Here is a 26,579-nt window from a genome sequence, read left to right as displayed (position 1 = left end):
TACTTTGAATATGGGTATTTAATGGTCATTTAAAGTTTAGAAGACCAGACTCTGTCTGGATAGAATGGGTGCCTAACACCTTCCCATTCCGTAACCTAGCCCCCAAACTTAGGTTTTTGGATAGTAAATTAGTGTTTTATCTTTTGTTTTGGTAGATTGTAACTAGGATTGAAGTTTTGAAATTTTTACATAGATTGTATTTAGGACCAAGGCCTTGTAAAGTTATTCTACCAAGTTGTATTTATTTAATCAATTAATGAATTTGAGGTATTTTTGGACATGTGAATTGTATTTTATTTTTTCTTATTTTTTTAATAAAAAAAATAAGTGGCGACTCCACATAATTACCCCAAAAGAGAGGTGCCCTAAGCACGAAAATCTCTTTTTGAGAGCCCCCGAAAGTTTCCAGTCTCTCACACAACCATTAGAAACTTTACTAATTGAGCTACTTGGAACCTATTGGAAATGGAAATGCTTTTCTTGATTAGTGGTTTCACCACAAGACAAATTAGAAGCGGCCATGGAATAATTAAAGAATTTCATAAATAGATGGACTAGTTTTGCTCATCCCCTGCTTTGATTAAGGATGTCATATTTTATCTATTTTGCAGGTGTACATAACACCACTAAGCCATGGGAGAATGCATATGTGGTTGAATTTGGACCTTACACTGGGAATGTCTGTGAGCAGAGGAAGAGGAAGCGTTGGCTAAGGGATCTTGTTCTTGGTCCGTACTAAAGGTGTGATTGCCTTGAGAAGGAAGTAAGATATGCACTTGACATGATACTCAAGCACTCACAAAAAGGGAGATAGTGACTTTCTAAGGTCAGCAGCTATAAGGACACCCATTATTGATTGAGTGTATGTTGGACCACTTCAAAGACACGTGCATCATTATCTTTAAAAGAAAAAAAAACTTATTTGTTAAGTTAGTATGAAAGTATAATTTCACTTTTGAAAAAATAAGTTTTAAATTGTACAGTATATAAATAAGATAATATAGTCATTATTTTCTTTACGATAAATAAGATAAATAAGATAAATAAGTTTTAGATGCACTATTAATTAGCACTCCTATTGTATATCATTAGTTTCCATCTTTCTTTATGAAGGAACCAGTAGTGCCATCCACACAATATATTGGTAAAAGTATCTGAGGTTAGCATCTCACTTTTTAAAACAATGATCCACATACATCTCAAAATTCAATGCCTTAAAAAACAAATAAAATGAAGGAAAAAATTAGAGAGAGAGAAAAAAAAAAACAATTATCGTCATTATTATTTTCTATTTCTTAAGCCAAAATGAAATTGGAACAATTATGGTCCACATAAATGTCAAAATTCAATGCCTTATCATCTACTCATTTATTTCATTTTCTCAAGTAGTGGTTCGAGTTTTCTAAAATGCTACGGAACTGATGTTAACCTTGCTTTTCGGGAAAAAATGATGTTGACCTTCAATTTTTTAGAAATTGGAAACTCATATAAGATAGGTCCCATTATTAGAAAATGGGCAAATGCCTCTTTCAAAAAAAAAAAAAAAAAAAAATCCAGCATTTTGCCAAATTTCCCAAACTAATTAAGAAAATGCTCATCTTTTGAAACTCGATTTTCTCAAAATCGAGTTATAAAAAAAAAAAAAAATTCTGGAGCCCTATAGTGTAGCATTTTAAGGAATCTATAGTGACGTTTTAAGGACTTATAGTGGCGTTTTGTAACTCGATTTCCATGAAGTCGAGTTACATGCAATTTTTTTTTTTTTTTTACCTATAACTCGACTTCATGGAGATCGAGTTACAAAACACCACTATAGGTCCTTGAAACGTCACTATAGGCTCCTTAAAAATGCCACTATAGGGCTTAATTTGATTTTGAGAAAATCGAGTTTCAAAAGAGGGGCACTTCCCTAATTAGTTTGGGAAAGAGGGCAAAATGCTGGATTGTTTTTTTATAAAGAGCAAAGACCAATTTTTTCCAGTGATGTTCCTTAGGATCATCTCTTAAAATTCTGTCATGTGACTACTTAACTAAAAAAATACACTTTTATTCTATGAGAAAAAAATCTACTTGGCAGAATCTTAAAAGAGGAATTTAAAAAACAACAATTAAGTACTGTACCTAAGTTTTGCCCACTTATGAAATAGTTTAAGCTCACCAAATCATATTTATTGTTATATCAATTTTATATGGTCATTCTTCATTTGATTCGTTTTTTAGATAAAATCATTCTTTATTTGATTGCTAACTAGTATCCATGAGCTAATGTGGTTAACACAACTTATAGAATTTCTGATGGTTGAATAAGATATATGAAGTTTAATCCCTGTTTACATCAGAAACTGATTAGTATCTTGATATGATGATAAATAACTATTATCAAGAGTGGATACCATAAGTTGAAACTCTAAAAAAAGAAAAAAATTAAAAAAAAGGGGGTAATTTACATACTAATAATTTATTCCCTATGCGTAATGCACCTCAATATCGCCACATGCCTAACCTTGCGGGTCTCAATTGTAGGCCTCGCAAGACAGGTCGTATATTAAATTCAATACAAGTACAAAGTCAGGCTTGTAACTAATAAGTTTACATTCTCAAAAAAAAAAAAAAAAAATGATGAGTTTACCTATGACCAAAACTAATTGATGTGTCTCCTCAGTTAATGTTAATTTGAATATATTATTTTTATACATGTTTTAAAATGAAAGTGAACACTAATAATGATTCCAGATTAAAATTTGCAAGAATCATGCTCTTCATAACGATTACTATAATAAACATATTGGTGAAAATGGAAGTTTCAAGATCCAACTATTGTTTTGCTGCCCAACTTGAGAAGTCAAAGTTAAGTTCAAACAAATCAAGAAGACCACGGAACCCCTTCACATATATTGATATAAAACCTCACAAATTCTTCTTTGTTGTTAGTGATCCCTCAAAGAAAATCATGGGTTTCAGTTTTGAAAAGCAGGACCTTGATTTCCCAAAAAAAAAAAAAAAATGATAAGTTTACCTATGACCAAAACTAATTGGTGTGTCTCCTCAGTTAATGTTAATTTGAATATATTATTTTTATAGATGTTTTAAAATGAAAGTGAACACTAATAATGATTCCAGATTAAAATTTGCAAGAATCATGCTTTTCATAACGATTACTATAATAAACATATTGGTGAAAATGGAAGTTTCAAGATCCAACTATTGTTTTGCTGCCCAACTTGAAAAGTCAAAGCTAAGTTCAAACAAATCAAGAAGACCACGGAACCCCTTCACATATATTGATATAAAACCTCACAAATTCTTCTTTGTTGTTAGTGATCCCTCAAAGAAAATCATGGGTTTCAGTTTTGAAAAGCAGGACCTTGATTTGGTATTGGTCCCTACTGGGTTGCTGATCATGTTTGTTTACCACCTAGACCTCCTTTTCAGATACATTTATAGACCTCACACCACATTCATGGGGTCTGAGAACAATGAGAAGAGAGCTTGGGTTGAAAATATTATGAAGGCAAGGATTACTCCCTTTTCTTTCATTCTTTTTGGTTAGACAGAATTTGTATGTTTAAGCAGATTTGCTTAATTTTTACTAAATGGAAATTGCAGGATAAGAAAAAGAACGTTAGCGTTGCTCTAACTGTGACCAGTTCCAACATTACTGCAGCAATTTACTTGGCAACAATCTCTTTGACTTTGTGCTCTCTCATTGGAGCTTGGATTACAAACTCTACCTATACCCTCCTTGATAGTACTATAATCTATGGCGACACAAGTGAATCCACCATGGCTCTCAAGTACATAAGCCTCCTAACCTGCTTTCTTCTTGCTTTCTCATGCTTTGTTCAGTCAGCAAGGCATCTTGTCAATGCAAGCTATTTAATAAGCAACCCAAGTAATGATGTATCTGCGAGTAGTGTGGTATTGCCAGTTATAAGGGGAGGTGAATTTTGGTCACTTGGGCTTAGAGCACTATATTTTGCTCTTAATTTGCTGCTATGGTTTTTTGGTCCAATACCCATGTTTGTTTGCTCTATCGTTATTGTGATAATCCTCCATTGCCTCGATTCCAATTCACATTTACTACTGAAGCAATTGGATTCACTTACAAGGGGCTAAGAATCTTAAAGCCAAGGTCTATAGTATTTGGAAGACGAAGACCTATCAACATTTTCTATTCACACAAGCTCATTGGGTGTGCACCACAGCTAGATTTTAGAAACATAAAATAAAAATTAAAAAAGGTGTCATAAACACTAAAATAGTCTAGCAATCATGAACTATTTGTTTGTTTGTTTTTGTTTTTGTTTTTGTTTTTTTTTTTGGAGAATTCATGAACTATTTGTTTATTGACGTAGAATAACGCCATTGAGAGCTGGGCCCACTAATTATGTAACAATGAACCTTTTTTTTTTTTGTTTTTTTGTTTTTGCTGAATATGTAACAATGAACTTATTCCCTATTATATGCTACCCATCTTATAATTTCCTTCATATTCACAATGCGTCCTCAGCTACTTGTGGGACTCGAACAAAATTTTCAGCAATACGGTATATTTGATACATGTCGCCCCAGTGTAAAAAGAGAATAATAAGAGTTTGGGTTTTGTTTTACTTCCTTAACAATATTCAAATCTAAATACTATGGTAATTAGATTATATGAGAACTCTTAAATACTATAAGATTGCTTTGAAGGTATTTGGATTACATAAGAACTCCTAAATACAATTAAATTGTTTTGGAGATTCCAGTGGCAGTGATTAATGATGATCATCCAATGTCTTAATTTTAGCGGTAATTTAACGTAGTGTTAGTAGGCCGCTCCTAAGAATTGGCCTTGGCCCCCATAATCTCAAGCTAATACTTTTTGCTTTGTGTCTGTGTATGGCATGAATCATGAGTGGATTAATTTCAAAGAGGCTCCCTGCAAATACAATTCCAGCTTGAATTTTTGTGTGTAAATCATGCACAAAATTATATGCAGCTTGAGCTTTAAGCAAGAGGCCAATGCAATTGAACGTAAAGGAATCAGAACTCCCCCATCCACCATTGCTCTCTAGTCTCAAGATATTGGTAAAAGTATCTGAGGTTAGATCTCATTTTTAAAAACATTGGTCCATATAAATCTCAAAATTCAATGCCTAAACAAATAAAATGAAGGGAAAAATTAAAGGTAAAAAAAAAAAAAACAATTAAGTGTGTAAATGACTAAATGGTCCTGGACTAATGAAGGTATTATTGTCATCGTCACTATCTATTTCTTAAGCCAAAATTAAGACTTAATACATTTATTTCATTTGTGAGGTAGTAGTTCGAGTTGTTTTCTAACAAGCTACGTAAGTGATGTTAACCTTGCTTTTGGGGAAAAAATGATGTTGACCTTCAATTTTGTAGAAATTGAAAACTCATCTAGGATAGGTCCCATTAATTTTCTAGAAACACTATTTAGAGGTTGAGACTTGAGACCATTTATTTGGTGACTGTAAGCGGTGAGCCCATTCTTTATTGGGCTGCTAACCAGTAACCCAGTAATGCACATCAATATTCATGCCACTTGCCTAACCTTGTGGGTCTCAACTGTAGGCCTCACAACACAAGTTGCATATTATATTCAATATCACAAGTACATGAAGTGAGGCTACTAGCTAATAAGTTTAAGAAAGTACCCCAAAAAAAAAAAATATTGATACCTATTAATGTGACAGATTGTTAGTGATAAAAAAAATTAACATTATTAGTGAACCGAAATAAAAACCAACAAAAATTTGTCAATTCAACTAGTATAAAAAATGTTATTAATTTTTTTTTTGGTATGAATTAGTCAATAAGTTTACTGAAGACCAAAACTAATTGGTCTGTATAATGTTAATTTGGATTTATTTTTATAAATGTTTCATGCATGACTCCAGATTAAAATTTAAAATATCATGCACTTCATAACGACTAAACTACTATAATAATTTTGTTGTTTATATACTATTTTTTATTTTATTTTATTTTTTATAAACATATAGGTGAAAATGGAAATTCCAACTTCTTCTTGCTGCCCAACTCCAGAAGTCAAAGTTGCGTTTAAAGAAATCAAGAAGACAACGGAACCCCTTCACATATAAACCTCACAAACTCATCTTTGTTGTTGGTTACCTCTCAAAGAAAATCATGGGTTTCAGCTTCAGAAAGCAGGAACTTGATTTGGTATTGGTCCCTAGTGGGTTGCTGATCATGTTTGTTTACCACCTGGTCCTCCTTTTCAGATACATTCATAGACCTCACACCACATTCATGGGGTTTGAGAACAATGACAAGAGAGCCTGGGTTGAAAGTATCATGAAGGCAAGTATTACTTCCTTTTCTTTCATCCTGTTTGGTCACACAGAATTTGTTTAGACAGATTTACTCAATTACCCTTGGAAATATTGCAGGATAAGGAAAAGAACGTTAGCACTGCTCTAACTGTGATCGGTTCCAACACTAATGCATCAATTTACTTGGCAACAATCTCTTTGACTTTGTGCTCTATCATTGGAGTTTGGATTGCAAACTCTGCCAGTGTTGTCTTTGAGAGTAGTATAATCTACGGCGACACAAGGCAATCCACCATGGCTATCAAGTTCATAACCCTCCTAACCTGCTTTCTCCTTGCTTTTTCATGCTTTGTTCAATCAGCAAGGCATCTTGTCCATGCAAGCTATTTAATAAGCAACCCAAGTAAAGATGTATCTGCGAGTAGTGTGGAATCGTCTGTTATAAGGGGAGGTGAACTTTGGTCACTTGGGCTTAGAGCACTATATTTTGCTCTTAATTTGCTGCTATGGTTTTTTGGTCCAATACCCATGTTTATTTGCTCCATCTGTATTGTGATACTCCTCCATTACCTCGATAGCAATTCAACTCCGTTAAATGAGTATGGTTCTGGAACCCAGACAGCCAAAAGGAATGCTCGGCGGGATGTCTAAGGCAGCTACTATTAATAAGCATCATAATGTGCAAGGTCTAATTCTTGCCTCAATTTGTATTAATGTTAAAATGAAGTATTTGACATTAAATTTCTGTTAGGAACTTTGATTGATGAAAGTAATTTTATTTGAATTCATGTCCGAAAGAATCAAAATTTTACAGATTCAAAAATCAAAGTACATTTTCTTCTCAGGTAAATGTATTCAGATTCAGAATAAGTTGTCAAAAGAAGGTTCTGAGTGTTGTTAATTACAACAAAAAGTTAGAAAAGATTATCTAAGATAGCTGAAAATTTTAATTTTAACCGTAAGTTCATTTACCTATGTTCCAATCTCAAAACCATTTCCTGGTTAGAAACAGCAATTCGTCTCCCTCAATCCTGTTTGATTAGTGAGTCATTGTTTGCAATCTCTGCGCAAAAGCTTGACAGAAGCATAAACCATGCGTGGATACTTATTCTCTAAGCAAAGTGAGTTGTAAGTTTGTTGACGTTTTATTCTTTACACGCAACTTAAGTTTTTTTTTTGGTTGTATAAGCTTGATAGACAAACGCGGATAATTTTCACACTTAAAAAATAAATTCAGCATGACTTTGTGGTTGGATCATATGGTATAGCATCACAACACCTGGCTCCAGTCCTCAAAGTCACGTGCATCATTGACTTGTATCAGTACAACTCAATTTTAGCCTGCCTTGCATTATAATAATTGTTGGGAGATTAAGAATAGCCAATTAGAAATTACATCTTATTGTTTTTCAAGTGATAAATAAATTCTGTAACATCAAATTGAAGTGAGATGAACGTGATAGATATAAAGGCAGGAGCGAACGATTAAGATTTTTTTATGAAAATAATTAATGATAAAGATCTTTACCCACCTTGAGCAATTATATACCTTATGGTAGTCTAAACAATTGCGTCCACATTAATCAAGACAAGAACATCCCCATGTCATAAAGCAAACTATACTTTGTCCTTAGGGATTGCCAAAGAAATATATCAAACTAGAATGAACTTGTCTTGGCACTAAAGTAATTTGGTAGAAAGTAACTAGGGTGTGTACATGGTATATAGATAATAAAGTAAGGGGTAATTTTTTGAAAGAGGACTCACACCAAGGATTTCAAACAAGTAGGATGGCTGACAAGTCGAAATTTACTGAGTCTGAACTTGTTAGAATTGAATAACCTACTTTCTATGTTTTAGCCCACCAGTGGGTTTGATCAAAGGCACTTTGAACATTAAGAAGTAAGTCTAGAATGCATACCTCATAAAGAGCTTGTTTGAACTTGGGGTGGCATGCTTAGCCGCTTGAAAAGTGTTCCCAATGCCAAAGTCATCCCATCGAGGATATTTTCTCAAATCACACAAAAAAATCAATAGTACTGGCATTAAATGTCGTTAGGACACCATCACCTTGACCCCAAAGTTTGAAGGTTGAAAACACTTGTGATGCCTCTGTTTTATCGTGCTAATCATGACATGGGCTGCCAGTTAGGTCCCTAATACCTCATCACAATTCAAATTCTATAAACCACGAGGGTAAATCATACTTTGTCATTTTCTATATGTAAATGTTGAAAATTAACATCATGATTTTTATTTTTTGGGTAAATTACATTGACACCTCTGAGATATGGTGAAATAAGACCCGCTATACCCAATTTTCAAGAAACGACATTTCTTCCCCCAAAATGATCAAAATAATTGATATGGCTTAAAAATCGGGTATAGTGAGTTTAATTTTGCTACATGTAGGGGATATCAGTATAATTTAGCCTTAAAAAAATCCATTGCTTACCTCAAAACCTACATTGTATATACTTATTGTTCACCTCAAAGCAGTAAATGAAAATTTCAAGTTTGGAAATTAAACAATTGAAAATGTTTCACAAATGTAAGTATGTATTGATGAATGAATTGGTACAATTCTCTACATTTATATTAAACAGAAGAATAATCAATGAATTAAATCTTTTTGAAAAATTCTTTTATTCAAGAAATGTGTCAATGCATTGTTTGTTGTATATATGAGTATATACAATGTAGGTCGTACTATATCTGAGTAAATTTACTTGAAAAGTAAAAAAAAATAAAAATAAAAATAGAGAAAATTGTTTATAATTAAGTTTTGGTTCAATCTATAGAAGTGTCAATTAGCACTTTTGTGGTTCAGTGGCACTTACAGAAGAGTTGATCATCACTTCTATTTCTATGTGAAAGTGTCAATCTTACAGGGTAAAAAAAGTTAGTTGCAGAAATTCTTTCAAGAATTTCTTGTCTCAAATGGTCATAAAATGGTTTTTTATGCTTAAATGAACCGGAGTGATTCTCCAAATATTCTTTTTAAAGGGTCATACCCCTTTGTCTATAAATATTGATTCCATATTTAGTTTTTTTTTTTTTTTGAAAATTTTTTCACCATTTCAAAAATTCACAAAAACTCTCTATGTTTGCTACTTGTAGAATTCTTGGCATAGTTGTATCATCGGGAAAAATTTGCAATGACCCTATAGCAACACTTGTATGGGGGAAAATATCATTTCATTGTTTCTTTCATTAATTTACCCAATAATTTTTCAATATTCTTAGACAATATTTGGAATGGTAGGAACAAATGACTTGACAAGTTTGAAAATGTTGAACCATGAATTGGTAAAGCTTGATTGGTTTGATGGAACAAATTTCACTAGATGGAAAGACAAGATGAAATTTTTTCTTAGAGCCTTGATGATTTATGTCTTGGACCCAAACTTAATGCAATTTCCCAAAGCAAGTTGTACGTTTTTAGACCCCTTAAAACACAACTAGATTAACCTAGTTATTTAGCCAAGTAATTAACTTAGGTAAATTATGTAGATCTAGGTTAACACATATAAATCATATCATTGTAAAGTGTGGAAAATAAATAACACAACGATAAGATAACCTAGGAAAACCAAACCAGTAAAAAACCTGGAAAGGATTTAACCTGGCTATCCTCAAGGTAAAACATATCTATTATGAAAGAATTGAAGTTTACACAATTGCGACTTAGACCATTAACATCCTATTACTACCTCGAGTAAGAAACTTACTATCATGAAAACATGACAGCTCCGAGTCCACGGACTACTTATTTCTTGGATTCACAGCATTCACAAGTACTCCCACTTGTGTTTCTTTAAAGCTCTTTATGCAGCAACTGAATCAATCATCAAGCTCTTGACATCAATCTTGATCTTGATAACTCTAAGTATGTATGAAGATAAACACCTTTAGATCTCACAAGAGATTCATACACATAGCATAAGCAATGACTTAGAGAGCTTTTGGGTACAAAACCCTAGATCTACAAAAGAGGCACAAGATACACTTTAATCTCTCTAAAATACTTATGAAAACATCCTTAGGGTTTCCTTTATATACTAGGAGTGTTTTACTTGAAACCCAATACATTTAAGTAGAGTTTGGGCCGAATTGGAATTCTGTAGAAAAATAAATCTACACTTGGTTCGGTCGATCGAGTCTAATTTTCGATCGATCGAGCCTTGCAGATTTAGTCCAATAAATTTTGCAATCACTCGATTCCAATTTTACAAATAAACATACTTTAAGCAAGCCAAAACCTAAACTCTATGTTTTGATCATGGTTAGCCAACATAATACAAATTGAAGTTCTAATACATTAGTTCCTAAAGTCTTAGAACCTAACACAAGTGATGAAGATTTTGAAGAAATCAAGGGAGAAAGGAAGAAACATGAGGAAAATGAACTTGTTTGTAGAGGGAACACTCAACACTCTTTTGAATTGAATCTATGATCTTTCCACACAATGAAATCACCCAAAGAGATTTGGAGTGCATTGGAGTCAAAATACAAAATTGAAAAGATAGGCTCGAAAAAATTTATCATTCAAAAGTATTTTGATTGTAAGATGGTTGATAATATCTCAGTTTTAGATCAAGAGCATGAATTATAGATTTTGGTAGATAAACTCTGTGATTTGTATATTAATATTCTCAAATCATTTCAGGTAGATGCAATTATTGCAAAACTCCCACCAAGTTGGAATAATTATATGAAAAATCTTTTTCATATGTGTTGTACGATCTCACTTTAGAGAAATTTGAAAAACATCTCTAAATTAGAGAAGCAAATTAGATTGGGGATGGTACTGATCCTGATTCTAAAGTAAATGTGAACAATGTTCAAAGTGGGACTTCAAGTATGACCAATAAGCACTTGAAAGTGAATAAGAATGGAGTGGTTTTAAAAAGAATATCTCCAAAAATCCCAACTAGGTCAAGAAAAGTTAGTCATACTTCCATTATGGGAAGAAGGAAATTACATTTGAGATTGTAGGTTCTTCAAGGACAAGAAAAATGATGAAGGCAATGTTAACGAACAAACGTAATTGAGGAAATTGTTGCTATGGTGAGTTAAGTGTGTAGAATGGTCATCAATAAATGTTACATAAAATCTTTGGCTAGCTCTAGTCATTTTGTGTTTTAAGTCACCCAAATCATTATGTACCAAACCAAAGAGTTTGATTTCTCTTTTTAGGGATTTACACAGTTTTTTGGTGATTTTAGTTTCAACACAAATTTCACATTAATCCATGTTTGCTTCACTTAGTGAGTTTATGATTCCATTTCTTTTATTTTCTTTATATGACTAAGATTTAAGTGTCCTAGTCTACCATGTCATGCATTAATGAAATCAACCAAGTAAGCACAAGAAGATGAACCATTTTCATTAATGACTTGATTAACATTAAGTATGAAGAGGCCATCAACATCATAACCCTTACCAACAAAGACTTTATTTTTAGATAAATTAACTATGTCACCATAAAATAGAATTTTAATACTGGCCGTACCAAGCAAATGTACCGAGACAAGGTTGTGTCTAAAATGAGGTATACGGATGACATTTGTGAGTGAAAGGGTTTTACAGGAAGTTAGCTTCATTAGTACCTTTCCTTTTCCACTTTCCAGCATAGGTTTATTTCCCCTAACAAAGACACACTTGGTGCCTTCTACTATTGGAGTTTAGGAAGTAAACTTGATAGGCCAAAAATGTATTGACCCCTTTGGTAACTTAATCAATTAATTTAGCCAAGTGAAATTAATTAGATTTAATTACATGCAATAAGCATGGTAGCACAAACAAATCATCAACTAAGTTAAATGCAGCAAAAAATAAATTTGACACGGGTGATTTGTTTACGAATGGGGAAAACCATCGAGGCAAAACCCCATCGGGTGAATTTAAGGTCACCACTCTCGATAATTCACTAATATAAAAACAAGTGATTATTAGTAAAATTAATTTAGATTCAATTACATACAATAAGCGTGGTAGCACAAACAAATCATCAACTAAGTTAAATGCAGCAAAAAATCAATTTGACACAGGTGATTTGTTTATGAATGGGAAAAACCATCGAGGCAAAACCCCACCGGGTGAATTTAAGGTCACCACTCCTGATAATTCACTATTATAAAAACAAGTGATTACAAGTAAAAGGAATCCCAGTACCTAATACCAGCCTACAGTTGAACCCTTATCCCAATACCCAATTGGACTTGTAATGTAGTGACAATATCTCCTTTCAATGCACGGCTCCCAGTACATGACTAATTAATTGATGCATGAATCCAAGTACGTGACTAATGATGTGCATGAAATATATACAATAAAGTACTCACATATCTACATATTTAGCTTTACTTTTATGTTATTTTGTGACTGATTATGTAATATCTTTGTGTTGCAGGTAACAAGGGCTTTACATGCAAAGTGGGGCTAGGCCAATTGAATCAAGCCAACTTACATTCAACCAGGCATGAATTCAAGAGAAGATCAACCCAATTAAATTTAAGTCCAATTGGAGTAAGGAATCAAAGGAAATTTGCACCAAATCCAAGTCTAATTCGAATTAGGATTTTAGCCTGCACATCAGTTAGTATTTTTAGCATAACTTTCGGCTCAGATGTCCAATCGAGATGATTCAAGTTGGGCTGGAAAGTTAACTTAAAGGGCTACAACTTGTAGTTTACCAGGAGCCCGAATTCTAACGTTAAATGGGCCAAAATAGTTGGTTAACTGAAGCCTAAAAATCTGGAATTTTCTCCAAACAGAAATTCAACTTGTAATAGGATTCCTTGACCTATTTAAAGGCTTTTTAGGGCAAAATTTAGGGAGGTTAGTGCTAGGGCTGAGGGTTGAATGTATAGAGAGCTGCGGCTACTTCTTCCATGACTGCTAGTTTTGATTATTTTTCTAGTTTAATGTTTAGTATTTTATTCTTTTGTTTTATTTCAATTACCATGAGTAGCTAAATTTATAATTAGGGTTGAGGATGAAACATTGTTAAGGATTATCAGTAATATTTATATGATTTGATTTTTCCCACAATAGTTGTTCTTTAATGATTTAAATTGTTCTTGATTCATATCAATTGACTAAGATGAGATTCTAGATATGAGTTCAATCATGTTTTTCTCATGATTTAGGATTTTTCTTAATTAATTGAATGCTTGGTTTATTAATTCTTGATTATAAAATTGGATATCACTTGTGATTTGTCTGTCAATGGACACAATTTATGATTTGATTTTTAGAATTGGATATATTTTGTGATTTGTTTGGCTATAGATACAATTGATGATTTGGTTTTATACTTAAGAAGTAAAGAAGAACATGCTTTAGACTTTTAAACATAAGTTTTAATGATGATATTTTCCATGATAGCAAGATTGATTTCTAGATTATCATGTAGTGAATTGGGAAAAATTAATGATCATAAATATATGCTGATATAACTTACAAGGCGGATTCCAAAACCTTAATTCATTTCCCTTGATTGTTTACATCTTTTTATTACTTTATATCTTTTGCTTAGTTTAACTATTTGCTTAATTATTTGTTTAGTATATTTAATTGCAAACAACCAATTTTTATTAAACTAGATCAGGATTAATTTGGTTAAGGTTTAATTAATTTTCCTACGTTCATTCAAGTCCCTATGGGTTCGACCTTGTTCTTATCAAACTATACTTTGGTACGGTTCGTCCACTTGCGAGTATTTTAAAATTTCACAATAACTAACACACCAACTTGAGGAAGATGTTGGCTGCAAAGTTCTTCAGTTCATCCAACGATGAAGATCAAGAAGCTCCTTGGTTACAAAACCCTTGGTGCAAAGATGCAGCAACTTCTACAAGGAATATGATGAACTAGGGAAAATTCTATCTTCAGTCACAATTTGCATGCACAATCAATTTGCATTGAGTTGCATCACTTTGCATCACCTTTGACGGCTCTTAAAATAATCCTTATATATGTCTAGAGTTGTGAGAAAAGAAACCCTACACAAATACACATGGATATGTGTGAAATCAAATCTGAAAATCTGAATTTTGTAATTCTTGACAGATACAGCTTCTGTCAAGCTGCTGTCGAGCATCGGCATTAAACCTTGATGGATATGGATCTGTTAAGCTATCTGTTGAGCTTTAATGAACAACACTTCTTTGCTTGTTTCTTGGACAAATTTGCATGACTTCAATACTAAACTTGAACTCTTATTCCTTGAAGTACTAAACCCATTCTAGATCTACCAAATTACAAGTAAAGTGCGTTTTGTCAAAGGATCAATCGATTTACATAACATATGTCTCTAACAATATCCACATATGTCCTAACAATCTCCCCATTTGACAATCCATGACAAAACCACAACAAACAAATGAATTATGAGAGAAGTCTTAAATCACTAAACTCATAACCACTTATTGAATACAATAAAATCTAATCCTAACACAAACTCTTGAAAAACTTTGCAAGAAGATAGGTCATGGCATAATAGATTTTGACAACCTGTCTTTTTGAAACACTTTGAACAAAACTCATTAAGGTATCTTAGTGTGAAACAAAAATAAAAGATTGCATACAAAAAGAAACATGTGTATAAAGATAGAAAAGAAACAACACATGGAGAGATAGGGGAAAAACAACATACATCATCATATATATAAATTAGAAATAAATACAATGTATGTCATAAATAAATGGTCACAAGACCGGTGTGTAAGAGGATAATGTAACTAAAGATAAAATAAAAGAAAGTACAAATAATCCTCTCTACATCCCTCTAAATATGTAGACACTCTTTCCAATAAAAATGTCCTATGCTAACTCTCCCCTTAAATACATGACTACCCTTATCATCCCAAAACTACTCTCCCTTTTTGTCATGAATGAAAAAGGGTAAGTCATTGAGAGGTCGTCATCTCCTTATCAGTAGAAGAGCTAGCATCCTCATCCTCATCATCATCATCACCATTAGCAGCATCCTCACCCTTAGAAGCCTCTGAAGAAGGAGATGGGAAGTGGCGAAACCACCTAGGCGAGCTTGTCGTCGTGCAATGCGATTGACACGAGAGTTAACCTGACATAAATCATCACTGAGAGTGTCAAGGTGAGCATCCATGCGCTGAAGATGTGCCATAATGACCTCGAGAGTCACACCACCACCCAAAGAAGAAGGAGTGGAGGTGGAAGGAATGGTAAGGGTTGGAGGATCTGTCGTCTTGGTTTGCAGCTTCTTCGGTCGAAGCTGGGCCTCGCACTGTTAAACAAAAGCTGTGCTGATGGCACCCATGATAGTGTAGAGAGGAGAATCAGGAATAGGGATAGAAAAATGTCGTAGGATCTGCATGATAGCCGAAGGAAAAATGAGCTTATCACGAGTCGCTATATCCCTATAGACATCTATGATAAAGATAATGAAATGAGAAGAGAAGTCTATAGAGAGGTCCTCTAAGAGGTATGAAAAAAATCGAGCACGAGGCTCTGTGATGGAGTTATAATGAGACAATGGAGTAAGAACAAATGTCATCACCACAATTAAGGAATCTCGGGCCTTTTGCAAAGCCTGAGCATGGAGTGTTTTGACGCTCACCCCATAAGAAGGGTGTCTCACACAGTCCTCAGACGCTGACAGCCGGGGTAATCAGGATGTGCTACCGGTGGGACGTGTAGTATCTAGGATATAAGATTCGAAGTGACTATGATACATGTAACTTTAAATGTCGTGACAAACTGAGGCACAGAGGTATCGATATTGTGCATGTTGGAGTAAAACTCCTGTATGAACACGGTGGGACACCTCAAGGGTATCTCATAAAGAGATTCCCATCCTCGAGTGTGAATGACATCAGGAAGAGAATTATCGAAAAAGTCCGATAGAATCACATGGCATTTTAGATGAACACCACTTTTAGAAAAGTTCTTCGAGAAGTCCTGATGGGCCTTCTCATCACGGAACCAAACATGAAGAGGGGGAACAGGAGGATCAAAAGAAGATGATGACCTGGAACAAAAAGGGTTTTGAGTCGGAGTAGATTTGCACTTGGGTGCCATGTGCAGTTTATCTACAAGAGAGAAAGAGAGAGAAAGAGGAAACACAATTACAACCCATAACAGATAGATAAAAAGAAAGGGTACATATGCATGAAAAATGCATGAACAGGTGACGTGCTAAAAAAAATTGCATCATGGGTTCAACCCAATCCAAACCTAGCAGCACACAAGTTTTCAACAAACAAACACACATCTAAATGCATGAAACATTGTGAAAATGCAAATAGAATGCAATGCATGATCATATAGCATCAAATGAGCAACACCCAACCCAAAACTTTCCCAAAAACTTAAAGATTTTCAAAAACCCCAAAAACCTAGAATGCAATGCATGATCATATAGCATCAAATGAGTAACACCCAACCCAAAACTTTCCCAAAAACTCAAAGATTTTCAAAAACCCCAAAAACCTAGGTCTAAAGCATGAAATGCATGAAGAAAGAAGGATTAAGGACCCTTACCAGAGGAGAAAAGCACAATCTAGGCCGAAATCCAAGTGGGTAAGACGTTTGGAGTGAGGGAAAGGTGTTTGGAAGAAGAGAGAAAGAAAAACTATCGAGAGAGAAATGAGAGAAATGAAATCTGATTTCATGTTGACCCTTAAATAGAAATTGCAGCTTGATGGATTGAGGATTTGTCGAGATTTGTCGAGCACTAAATCTTGACAGATGTGAATCTGTCAAGGTGCTATCGAGAATCTGTTGATGGAACAATCACCTCGATGGATCGAGATTCTGTCGAGAATTTATCGGCCAGACAGAAACTTTCTCAATGGATCGAGAAGCTATCAGGAAGCTATCGAGACAAATTCCAGATAGCTCGATGGATCGAAATTGCGATAAGATTTGTTGAGATAAGAAGTCCAAGGAGCTCGATAGATAGAAAGCTGTCTAGGAACTATTAAGAAGTTGTCGAGCTATCAAGAAGCAGTTTTTCAAAGAGAGGAAAAACACAAAGAGATGAATGCAAACAAGCAAGCTACTCAAACATAGATCCAATCAACATGTTAAGCTCTCAAAAACATCTCTCAACAAAAAAAATGCAAAGCATTCATAGATCCAAAACACACACACACACACACACACACACACACACACACACATTAAACAAGTCTAACCAATTTTATATTTGAAAAACAAGTTAAGATAGTTTAATGAACATACATTAACACATGTATTCCTTGTGATGGCCAAAACACATTGTACTTGCACATGTATCAAAAATAGCAAAGAATTTGCATGTTGTGTGTGAAAACATAGCAAGAGTACATAAGTGTCTCATATTATGACAATTTGAGACATGAGAAAATCAATTTAACTCACACACAATCATAACTGCTTGATGGGGACTATTACCTTCGAGGTACATCTTATAACTTCCACATCTCCGAGAAATACGCTTGCAACCATATTTAGAAGCATTTTGATTCTTTTTGCTTTTATATTCTTTGCATATATTTTTTTTCTTTTTGAGCATATCATGTATAGGCATATAAGAGAGAGAAAAGAAATACCCAATTATGTTAAGCCACAAATATCACAATTTTGCTATACTGAAGCACACAGAAGTTATACATGATTGTCGGGCTTTAGTGGTGAGATGGTTATTTATGCATTTCTCTTAAGATTTTTTAGTCATTCCTATCAAAAAGAGTGATATGAGTGTTAAGTATAAGAGATTACTTAATCTTACTCATCACAAACACGAGCCACAAAGCTCACTTTCTTAGTTGTGCATTGAGATGCTCATCTAAGCTATGAAAGATACAAAGTTTAGAAAACTTTATTTCAATGGCCATCCAAGGTACACAAGTACCAATGTACACAAAACACACATTGTTTTTGTATTTTTATGATTTTTCAAAAAAAAAATATGAAAAACAAAATAAAGCAAAAACTGAAAGCAAACAAACAAAAACATATAAACAAAGCAAAGCATAAAACTAGACTGACTTAAAAACAAGAAAGCAAAACACACAAGTAATGCATAAACCAAAAGAGGGGGGGGGGGATAGAGTGACTAAATCACTTTAAGCCTTTTTCCTTTCACACCTTGGAAGAACCTTTTTGTTGAGCTAACCTTTGATCTGGTGGTAAGGGAGAAGAGTTGAAACCATTCAAGTTTGAAAAGAACATAAGTGTCTTAAGAAGATATCCAAGAGGAGCAAAAGAGGATGGAAACTGATTCTGGTATTCGAACGAGATCATACCATTGCTTTATTGAGTGGCTAACCACTCGTAGCAATTTGGACGAGTATGCCCTGAAGCTCCATAGTGATGACAGAGATGCGGCTTCTTTGGTTGAGACATTTTGTTATTAACCTTCTTAGTCCTAGGGTTTTTAGTCTCTTCCTTTTCAAGTTTAGGGGGTGTACCTAAAATAGATTTTCCTTTGTCTATGTTCTCACTAGCAATATCAATTTTACATTTAATGTTCTTAGAATTAACATTATTAGCAGGTGAGACAAACAGAGTACTACTAGAAGAAGCAATATTAGGAGAAGAGAAATCATACCCAAACCGGTTCTATCAGAAGCAGATTTCTAAAAGCTAAGTATCTCATCGAGCTTTGCACTCGAAGTCCTCTCCAATTGAGCTCTAACTTGAAATAGTTTCGCTTCAGCTTCTTGGTCATTTCAGCCAAGAAATTATTCTCAAACCATAGTGCTTCAATGGTCTGATTAGTTTCATCAAACTTTGTGGAGAGCTCTTCTCGATTAAGTTCCACTTCACTCAACTTATTGGAGGCCAGCCTATATAGTTTCTCATGCTTTTCAAAGACCTTGTATAACTTTACATAGGCTATATGGATGTCATCCTGCTCATCCATCTTCTCAAACTTAGACTCCACCAAGTCCTCTTCTTCATCCACCTTTTCAACAATCCTCTCAGTAGGATTTACTGTGGCAGTGAAGGCATTCAAGATTCCCTCGTCTTCATTGTCATCTGAATCATCCTCATGCTTAGTGTCACTCAAAGTAATAGCAAGGGTCTTGCTTTTCCCAATAGTCTTGAGATATGTTGGACATTCTTGTTTCATATGTCCAAAACCTTGACATCCAAGGCACTTTGGTCCAAAGGGAACAGTGTACTGACTACCATCCTTAGCATCATTTTTTCCTCTATCTTGGCTCTTGAATTGAGACGAACTGGATTGCTTACGGTCTTTATCAAATCCTTTTGCATTGGCATTCTTCATTAACTTTTTGAACTGCCTAGTGATATAGGATTTCATCTTAGAATCTTCATCATCAGAAGACTCATCAGTATCACTGCTTTTGGCCTTTAGTGTCATGCTCTTGCTCTTGCTTGATTTCCCAATCCTAGTCAAACCCAATTCATAGGTTTGCAAGTTGCCAACCAGCTCTGTCAAATGAATTTTGTTAATATCCTTTGATTCTTCAATAGCAGTGATCTTGGCATGGAATCTCTTAAGTAGAGATCTGAGTACCTTTCTTACAACCTTGGGTTCAGGAATGGTTTCCTTGAGATTAAAGGTTGAGTTAACTATGTCCTTTAGCTTGTCATAGAACTTGTCAAACGACTCATCCTCCTCCATCTTAATCTCTTCAAAGCTCGTGGTAAGCCTTTGAAGCTTTGAATCCTTGACAGCCTTAGTCCCTTAATAGGTTATCTAGAGGATAGTCCATGCTTCCTTAGCAGTTTCAGTAGAGGATATATTCTTGAACTCCTCATTTGTGACTACACTGAATAAAGCATTCAATGTTTTGCTGTTGAAGTTTTCCGCTTTGATCTTGGCATCATCCTAATCAATCGGCACTTCCTTTGGCTTAGTCCAGCCAATCTCCACAGTTTGCCACTCCTTCTCATCTAAAGATTGCAAGAAAGCTCTCATGCGTACTTTCCAATATGCATAGTTAGTGCCATCAAATAAAGAAGGTATAAGTAGAGACTATCATCTATCCATTACAAACAGTACCACTTGATAGGCCAAAAATGTATTGATCCTTTTGGTAACTTAATCAATTAATTCAGCCAAGTGAAATTAATTAGATTCAATTACATGCAATAAGCGTGGTAGCACAAACAAATCACCAACTAAGTTAAATGCAGTGAAAATTAAATTTGACACAGGTGATTTGTTTATGAATGGGGAAAACCATCAAGGCAAAATCTTACTGAGTGAATTTAAGGTCACCACTCTCGAGAATCCACTATTATCAAAACTAGCAAAGCACTTGTGCAATGCGCGAGTAATGCATTAAAATGTCATGTGAACAAATTATATAGAATGTTCAAAATATGTTAAAATAATAGCATAAAGTAATGTCGGGATAACATAAAAATATTTTTTATTAAATTAAAATAATACAAATTTAAAGGGATAAATAAATTTTTTATTTTTATTTTTTAATCTCAAGAGGACAAAGAATTTGACTATAGCATAATGGTCATAGAAATTAGTTAAAATAACAAATTCATCTTTGAAAAGCGAAAGTTTAAAATTGCACACACATGTCTATTACATTTTTCACTTAAAGTAAAGAGCCATTAAAGTGTAAAAGAACAATGTAAGAATATTGTAGTTTAAATAGTAATAAAAGCATTTTAATCTATTCCATATATTGTGTAATAAGTTATTTGTTCACTTAATCATAGCTTTTTTTTTTTGGATACAAGATAGAAATTATACTCTAGCCTAATTTAAGTGTATATGTGTGTGAAACTCCCTCCTGAAGACTTGAACCCCGGCCCATGCTCCCCACACCTTAAAAGCACTTATAGCTTTTGTTTCTTTAATACATTAGAGTTAGCAAAAGTTATTTATAATTGGCTTAAGGAAATATTATAAAAATTTTATGACATCATGTTTATGTTAGTAGATTATGATAGTGGTAGGTTAAATGAAATATCATTCTAAAAAAATTTTAATATGATTTTTATGTATATTTCCATGAAATATGCATATTTTATTGACCATGTACACTTTGAAATACAAAAATATTTTTATTAAAAAATATTTAGTTCTCAACTTTGGATCGTATTGTGAAGTATGTTGAACACATCCATTTTCAAAGACAACTTGAAAGAAAATATATATATATATATTGTAAAATATTTTGCAGAAGAATGCAAAAAATGCGAGATGGAAGGCTAAATATAAAATTAATGTAGCAAAGTGCCACATGATAGAACCTCGTGGTCTCCCACATTAGATTTTTGCTTTCTTATATATAAAAAAATGATCAATAATTTATATGTGCATTTAATCCAAGAAGACATTCAATGAACTAATAGCATACATATTTAAATTGACATAAATGTAATTTTTGTTGAGGTGGAAGCCTATATGAAGAATGTGCCACTTGGCAGAGCCTCATGCTCTCTCCCATGAGGTGTATACTTATATATATATATATATATATATTGAATTGAAATAAAAGATCAATTTTCTTTTTTAAGTTTATATATATATTTTGTAATTTTTTTTTGGAGAAGAGTGCAAAAAATGATAGATGGAAGGCTAAATAAAAAAATAATGTAGCAAAGTGCCACATGATAGAATCTCACGGTCGCCCTCATTAGATTTTTGCTTTCTTATATAAAAAGAAAACGATCAATAATTAATAAATTCATTTAATCCAGGAACACATTCAATGAACTAATACTATACATAATTAAATTGACATAAATGTAATTTTGTTGAGGTGGAAGCCTAAATGAAGAATGTTCCATTTCACAGAATCTCATGCTCTCTCCAATGAGGTTTTTGCTTTTATATATATATATATATATTGATTGATATATATATATATATATATATATATATTGATTTGAAAGAAAAGATCAATTATTTAAATGTGAGATTGAAGGCTAAATAAAAAATTAATGTAACAAAGCGCCACATGATAGAACCTCATAGTCTCCCACACTAGATTCTTGCTTTGTCATATAAAAAAATGATCAATAATTTATATGTGAATTTAATCTAGGAAGACATTCAATGAACTTGTTAGGACATATGTGATTCAATGTTTGGAACATATGTCACTATTTTATGTAATTGGCTAATCCTTTGACAAAACGCACTTTACTTGTAATTGGGTAGATCTAGGATGTGTTTCATGCTTCAAGAAACAAGGTTTCAAGTGTTAAAGTCATGCAAGTCTGTCCAAGAATCAAGTCAAAAAGTGCAGGATTTTAAAGCTCAATAGCTAGTATCTATCGAGGTTTAAAGAGAGCTGTTTCTGTTAGGTTCTAAGACTATATGAACTAACGTATTAGAACTTCAATGTGTATTATGTTGGTAAACCATGATCAAAACATTGAGTCTAGGTTTAGAGTTGCTCAAAGTATGTTTATTTGTAAAATTGGAATTGAGTGATTGCAGAATTTATTGGACTAAATCTGCAAGGCTCAATTGATCGAAAACTAGACTCGATCGATCGAACCAATTGTAGATTTATTTTTCTACAGAATTCCAATTCAGCCCAAACTCTACTTAAATGTATTGGGTTTCAAGTAAAACACTTCTATATATAAAGGAAATCCTAAAACGTTTTTATGAGTTATTTTAGAGATTAGAGTGCCTCTTGTGCCTCTTTTGTATTTAGGGTTTTGTACCCAAAAGCTCTCTAAAGGCAGCTCCTTTTATTGTGTGTGTGAATCTTTTATGAGATCTAGAGGTTTTTACCTTCACACATACTTAGGATTATCAAGAAGGAGAATTTGATTCAAGAACTTGTTGATCATTTTGTTGCTGCAATAAAGAGCTTAAAGATACACAAGTGAGAGTGCTTGTACTTGCTGGGAATCCAAGAAAGAAGTAGTCCGTGGACTCGGAGCTGTCACGAGGTCGTGGTAGTATATTTCCTACTTGAGGTAGCAATAGGATGTTAATGGTCCAAGTCACTATTGTGTAAACTTCAATTTTTTCATAGTGGATTTAGTTTTACCTTAAGGATAGCTAGGTTAAATCCTTCCTAGGTTTTTTACTGGTTTGGTTTTCCTAGGTCATCATATCTTTGTGTCCTTTATTTTCTGCACTTTACATTGATATGATATATTTGTGTTAACCTAGATTTGATAATTTGACTAAGTAATCACTTGACTAATTAACTAGGTTAATCTGGTTGTGTTTTAAATTAAGGGATCTAAAAATGTACAATTTCAGCCCTAGGCTCGACATCTACTGGACAAATAAGGTATTTGTCGAGATTTATGAAGTTCAGATTTTCAATTATGATTTTCATCCAATCCGTGGGTATATATTTGGGCTTTCTTTTCTCACAACCTAAAACATATATAAGGATTATTTCAAGGGCCAAAAAAGGTGACACAAGTTGCATAAGAGCACAATTCCACAAGTATGAGGAAAAGTGTGACTGGAAACCTAGTTTTCCCTAGTTCTTAAAGAAGCTGCTGTGTTTTGTACACCGTAGGGTTTTGTGACCAAACAACTTCATGATCTTCATCGTGTGATGAACAGAAGAACTTTGTAGCCAACATCCTTCTCAAGTTGGTGATCAAGTCACGTACTGAGATCTGCATAATTGGTTAGTCACGTACTGGGATCCGTGCATTGAAAATGAGAGATTGTCACTATAGAATAAGTCCAATTGGGTATTGGGGTAAGGGTTCAACTGTAGGTTGGTATAAGGTACTAGGATTCCTTTACTTGTAACTGCTTGTTTTGATAATAGTGGATTCTCGGAAGTGGTGACCTTAAAATCACCCGATGAGGGTTTTGGCATGTAAGTTTTTCCCATTCGTAAACAAAATTACCGTGTCAATTTATTTTCCGCTGCATACTTTAGTTAATTGGTGATTTGTTTGTACTGCCACGTACAATTGCATGTTAATTTGATTAATTAATAAACTTGGCTAATTAATCAAGTAATTCATCATAAGGGGTCAATACGTTTTTAGCCTACCAGAACTAATATTATACATAAATAAATTGACATAAATGTAATTTTGTTGAGGTGGGGGCCTAAATGAAGAATGTTCCACTTGGCAGAACCTCATGCTCTTTCCCATTAGCTCTCTGCTTTTATATATACTAGTTTTTACCCGCGCAATGCACGGGATCATTTTATGAATTAGAAAACAATCAACTTAAAATAGGGAAGGGGGTGGATGGTTAGTTGTTCAAATAATGAGGTTAATGTGTAGGCGTTCTTCTAAAAGATAGACATAACTTAGCATCAACACATGATCTAGAGAAAATGTTAATTGAAATCTCATAAGTGCTAACTAATTGGTTCAAGGTTTTTTAATACCCTCCTTATCAAGGATTAATAAATTAATAAGTCTTAAACTATCATAATCTTGCAAATGTCCACAAAGCAATTGGTTTTATGGAAGATATGCTCAATCTGTTTGTTGGGAAAGATTCTTAAAAGATATTCCTTCAATAATTTAAAAATATAAATATAAAAAGAGGAAAAGGTTACAATGTTTGGTTGCTAAGAGAATTAATCATAAATTCTAGAATTTTGTTGCTAATATGCCAAATTCATGAAACATTATTGTCTAGATTGGCATAGCAATCAAATTGTTTCATTTTGCAAACTTTAAAGATTACTATTACTTATGAAGCACTACTAATTAATACCACGTTTATGTCCCTTCTTCAACCTGGATTTTTGCCCAAAATATGGAGTTTGGACCATTCATTCAACACACAATTTTCTGCAAGCCACACACACACACACACACACACACACAATATCATATTCTCTCTAATAGTACCCACATTTACTATTCCACACCATCCAATTGATTGCTTTCACATGTTAAAAACATGGGCAAAATAGCACTTAGTTGAAAATTCCATATGATCATTGACAGACAGATTTTAAAATGGTCTTTAAGTAGCAGAATTTTTAGAAAATTTTTAAGCATTATTTCATTTTCATAATGACTAATAAAGTATCTAACTATCTATATATAAATCACTTTCTCAATAAAAAGAAGTATTTGCAACCTGCCACATTAGCTGCTGCACACACAATCTGCAATTATCTACGATTAAAATAAAAGTTTAAATTAGCTAACCCTAGTATTTATGCAGATAGAGTGGAATATTAACTAAAATCTAAGAGATAATCAACTTTATATAAAAAACATTACACTTTCAGATTTCAAAGTTCTACAATTTCAATCACTCATCAAAAACAACTAAACAAGTAGGATGGAAAACAAAAACTGAAAATTAAATTGAATATGTAGTTGCTATTTTTCCTTCTTATTCTCTCTAACAGTTGTATTACACATTCTCTTTCTATTTCTTTGCTTCAAATTCAGGTCCCCAGAAAGAAAGTTATTGGAACCCAATCCACCACTCTTATTGATCTGTATAACAAAAAAAGTAAATCGCATGCACATTATGCTGTTAAATATGACTGCAAATCAACTTCGCAATTTCATAATGTCTTCTTTTATTTTAACTCAATAAGAAACTTTGGAAGTGTACTATCTTACATAGGTCTAAAGCAAATTTGATAGAAGTTAGGATGGATGGTTATTCTGTAAATCTCCAAAGCTACTATCTTCCAAGTTGAAAACATGAGTTCCATTTTGATCATTGAAGAAAATGCAATTCCTTTTGGCCAGTAAACTCTTCAGCTGAAATCGATAAACAAAAATCATTACCCAAAACAAAAGCTCAATCACCCAAGTTTTTTTCCAACTCTCATCGACTGCACTCTTCATCCAGCTTATACACTTTCAAATTAACCACTTTGGGACCAAAGATAACAAAAACGTCAAAGTCATTTACATTAGTTCAAGGTGAATTGGGAAACATAACTACATTATTGGCAGACCTACATTCAATCTGAGTTTATGGTTTGGAACATTAAAATATCTTATCAGATTAATATGGAATTAAAAAGAGTAGAAGTCATATGGATAGGAATTATAGTTAGGTTGTCCTAACCTGTTAGCTTTATCCAGCTATGTTTCTTGAGAACACCTAGTGAATGTTATAAATCTGTCTAAACAAAGGTAATTCAAACAATAAATATATAATGGATAGGAAGGAAATGCAGTGGTGAGAAGTTTCAGGAAAAAAACTATTTGAAGTAAAAAAAGAGTATGCTGACCTTTAATTAATAATGTTGCAGAGAAGAGATGAGGTAGAGCAGCAAATAATATGGCAGTCGCAGTAACTTAACAGTACATTTAGGTTACTCTTCTTAAAAAAAAAAAAAAAATTAACAATACAAAGAAATACATAAGGATTCA

The 26,579-nt window shown here is 33.4% G+C and overlaps 1 long non-coding RNA gene across 1 annotated transcript; it reads left to right on the top strand.

Annotated features, from left to right (window-relative positions):
• The first annotated feature begins 3,154 nt into the window (after positions 1–3,154).
• Positions 3,155–4,492, top strand: LOC112018638 (uncharacterized). The gene is made up of 2 exons (XR_010624783.1): positions 3,155–3,511; positions 3,607–4,492. It is a non-coding gene; the product is annotated as an uncharacterized LOC112018638 (long non-coding RNA).
• Positions 4,493–26,579: the final 22,087 nt, after the last annotated feature.

The sequence above is a fragment of the Quercus suber genome, unplaced genomic scaffold (assembly GCF_002906115.3).
Source record: "Quercus suber isolate HL8 unplaced genomic scaffold, Cork oak 2.0 scaffold_484, whole genome shotgun sequence".
In the NCBI taxonomy this organism is placed as follows: Eukaryota; Viridiplantae; Streptophyta; class Magnoliopsida; order Fagales; family Fagaceae; genus Quercus; species Quercus suber.
The sequence above is the reverse complement of the archived record's forward strand: the minus strand, read 5'-3'. Positions and strand labels throughout refer to the sequence as shown.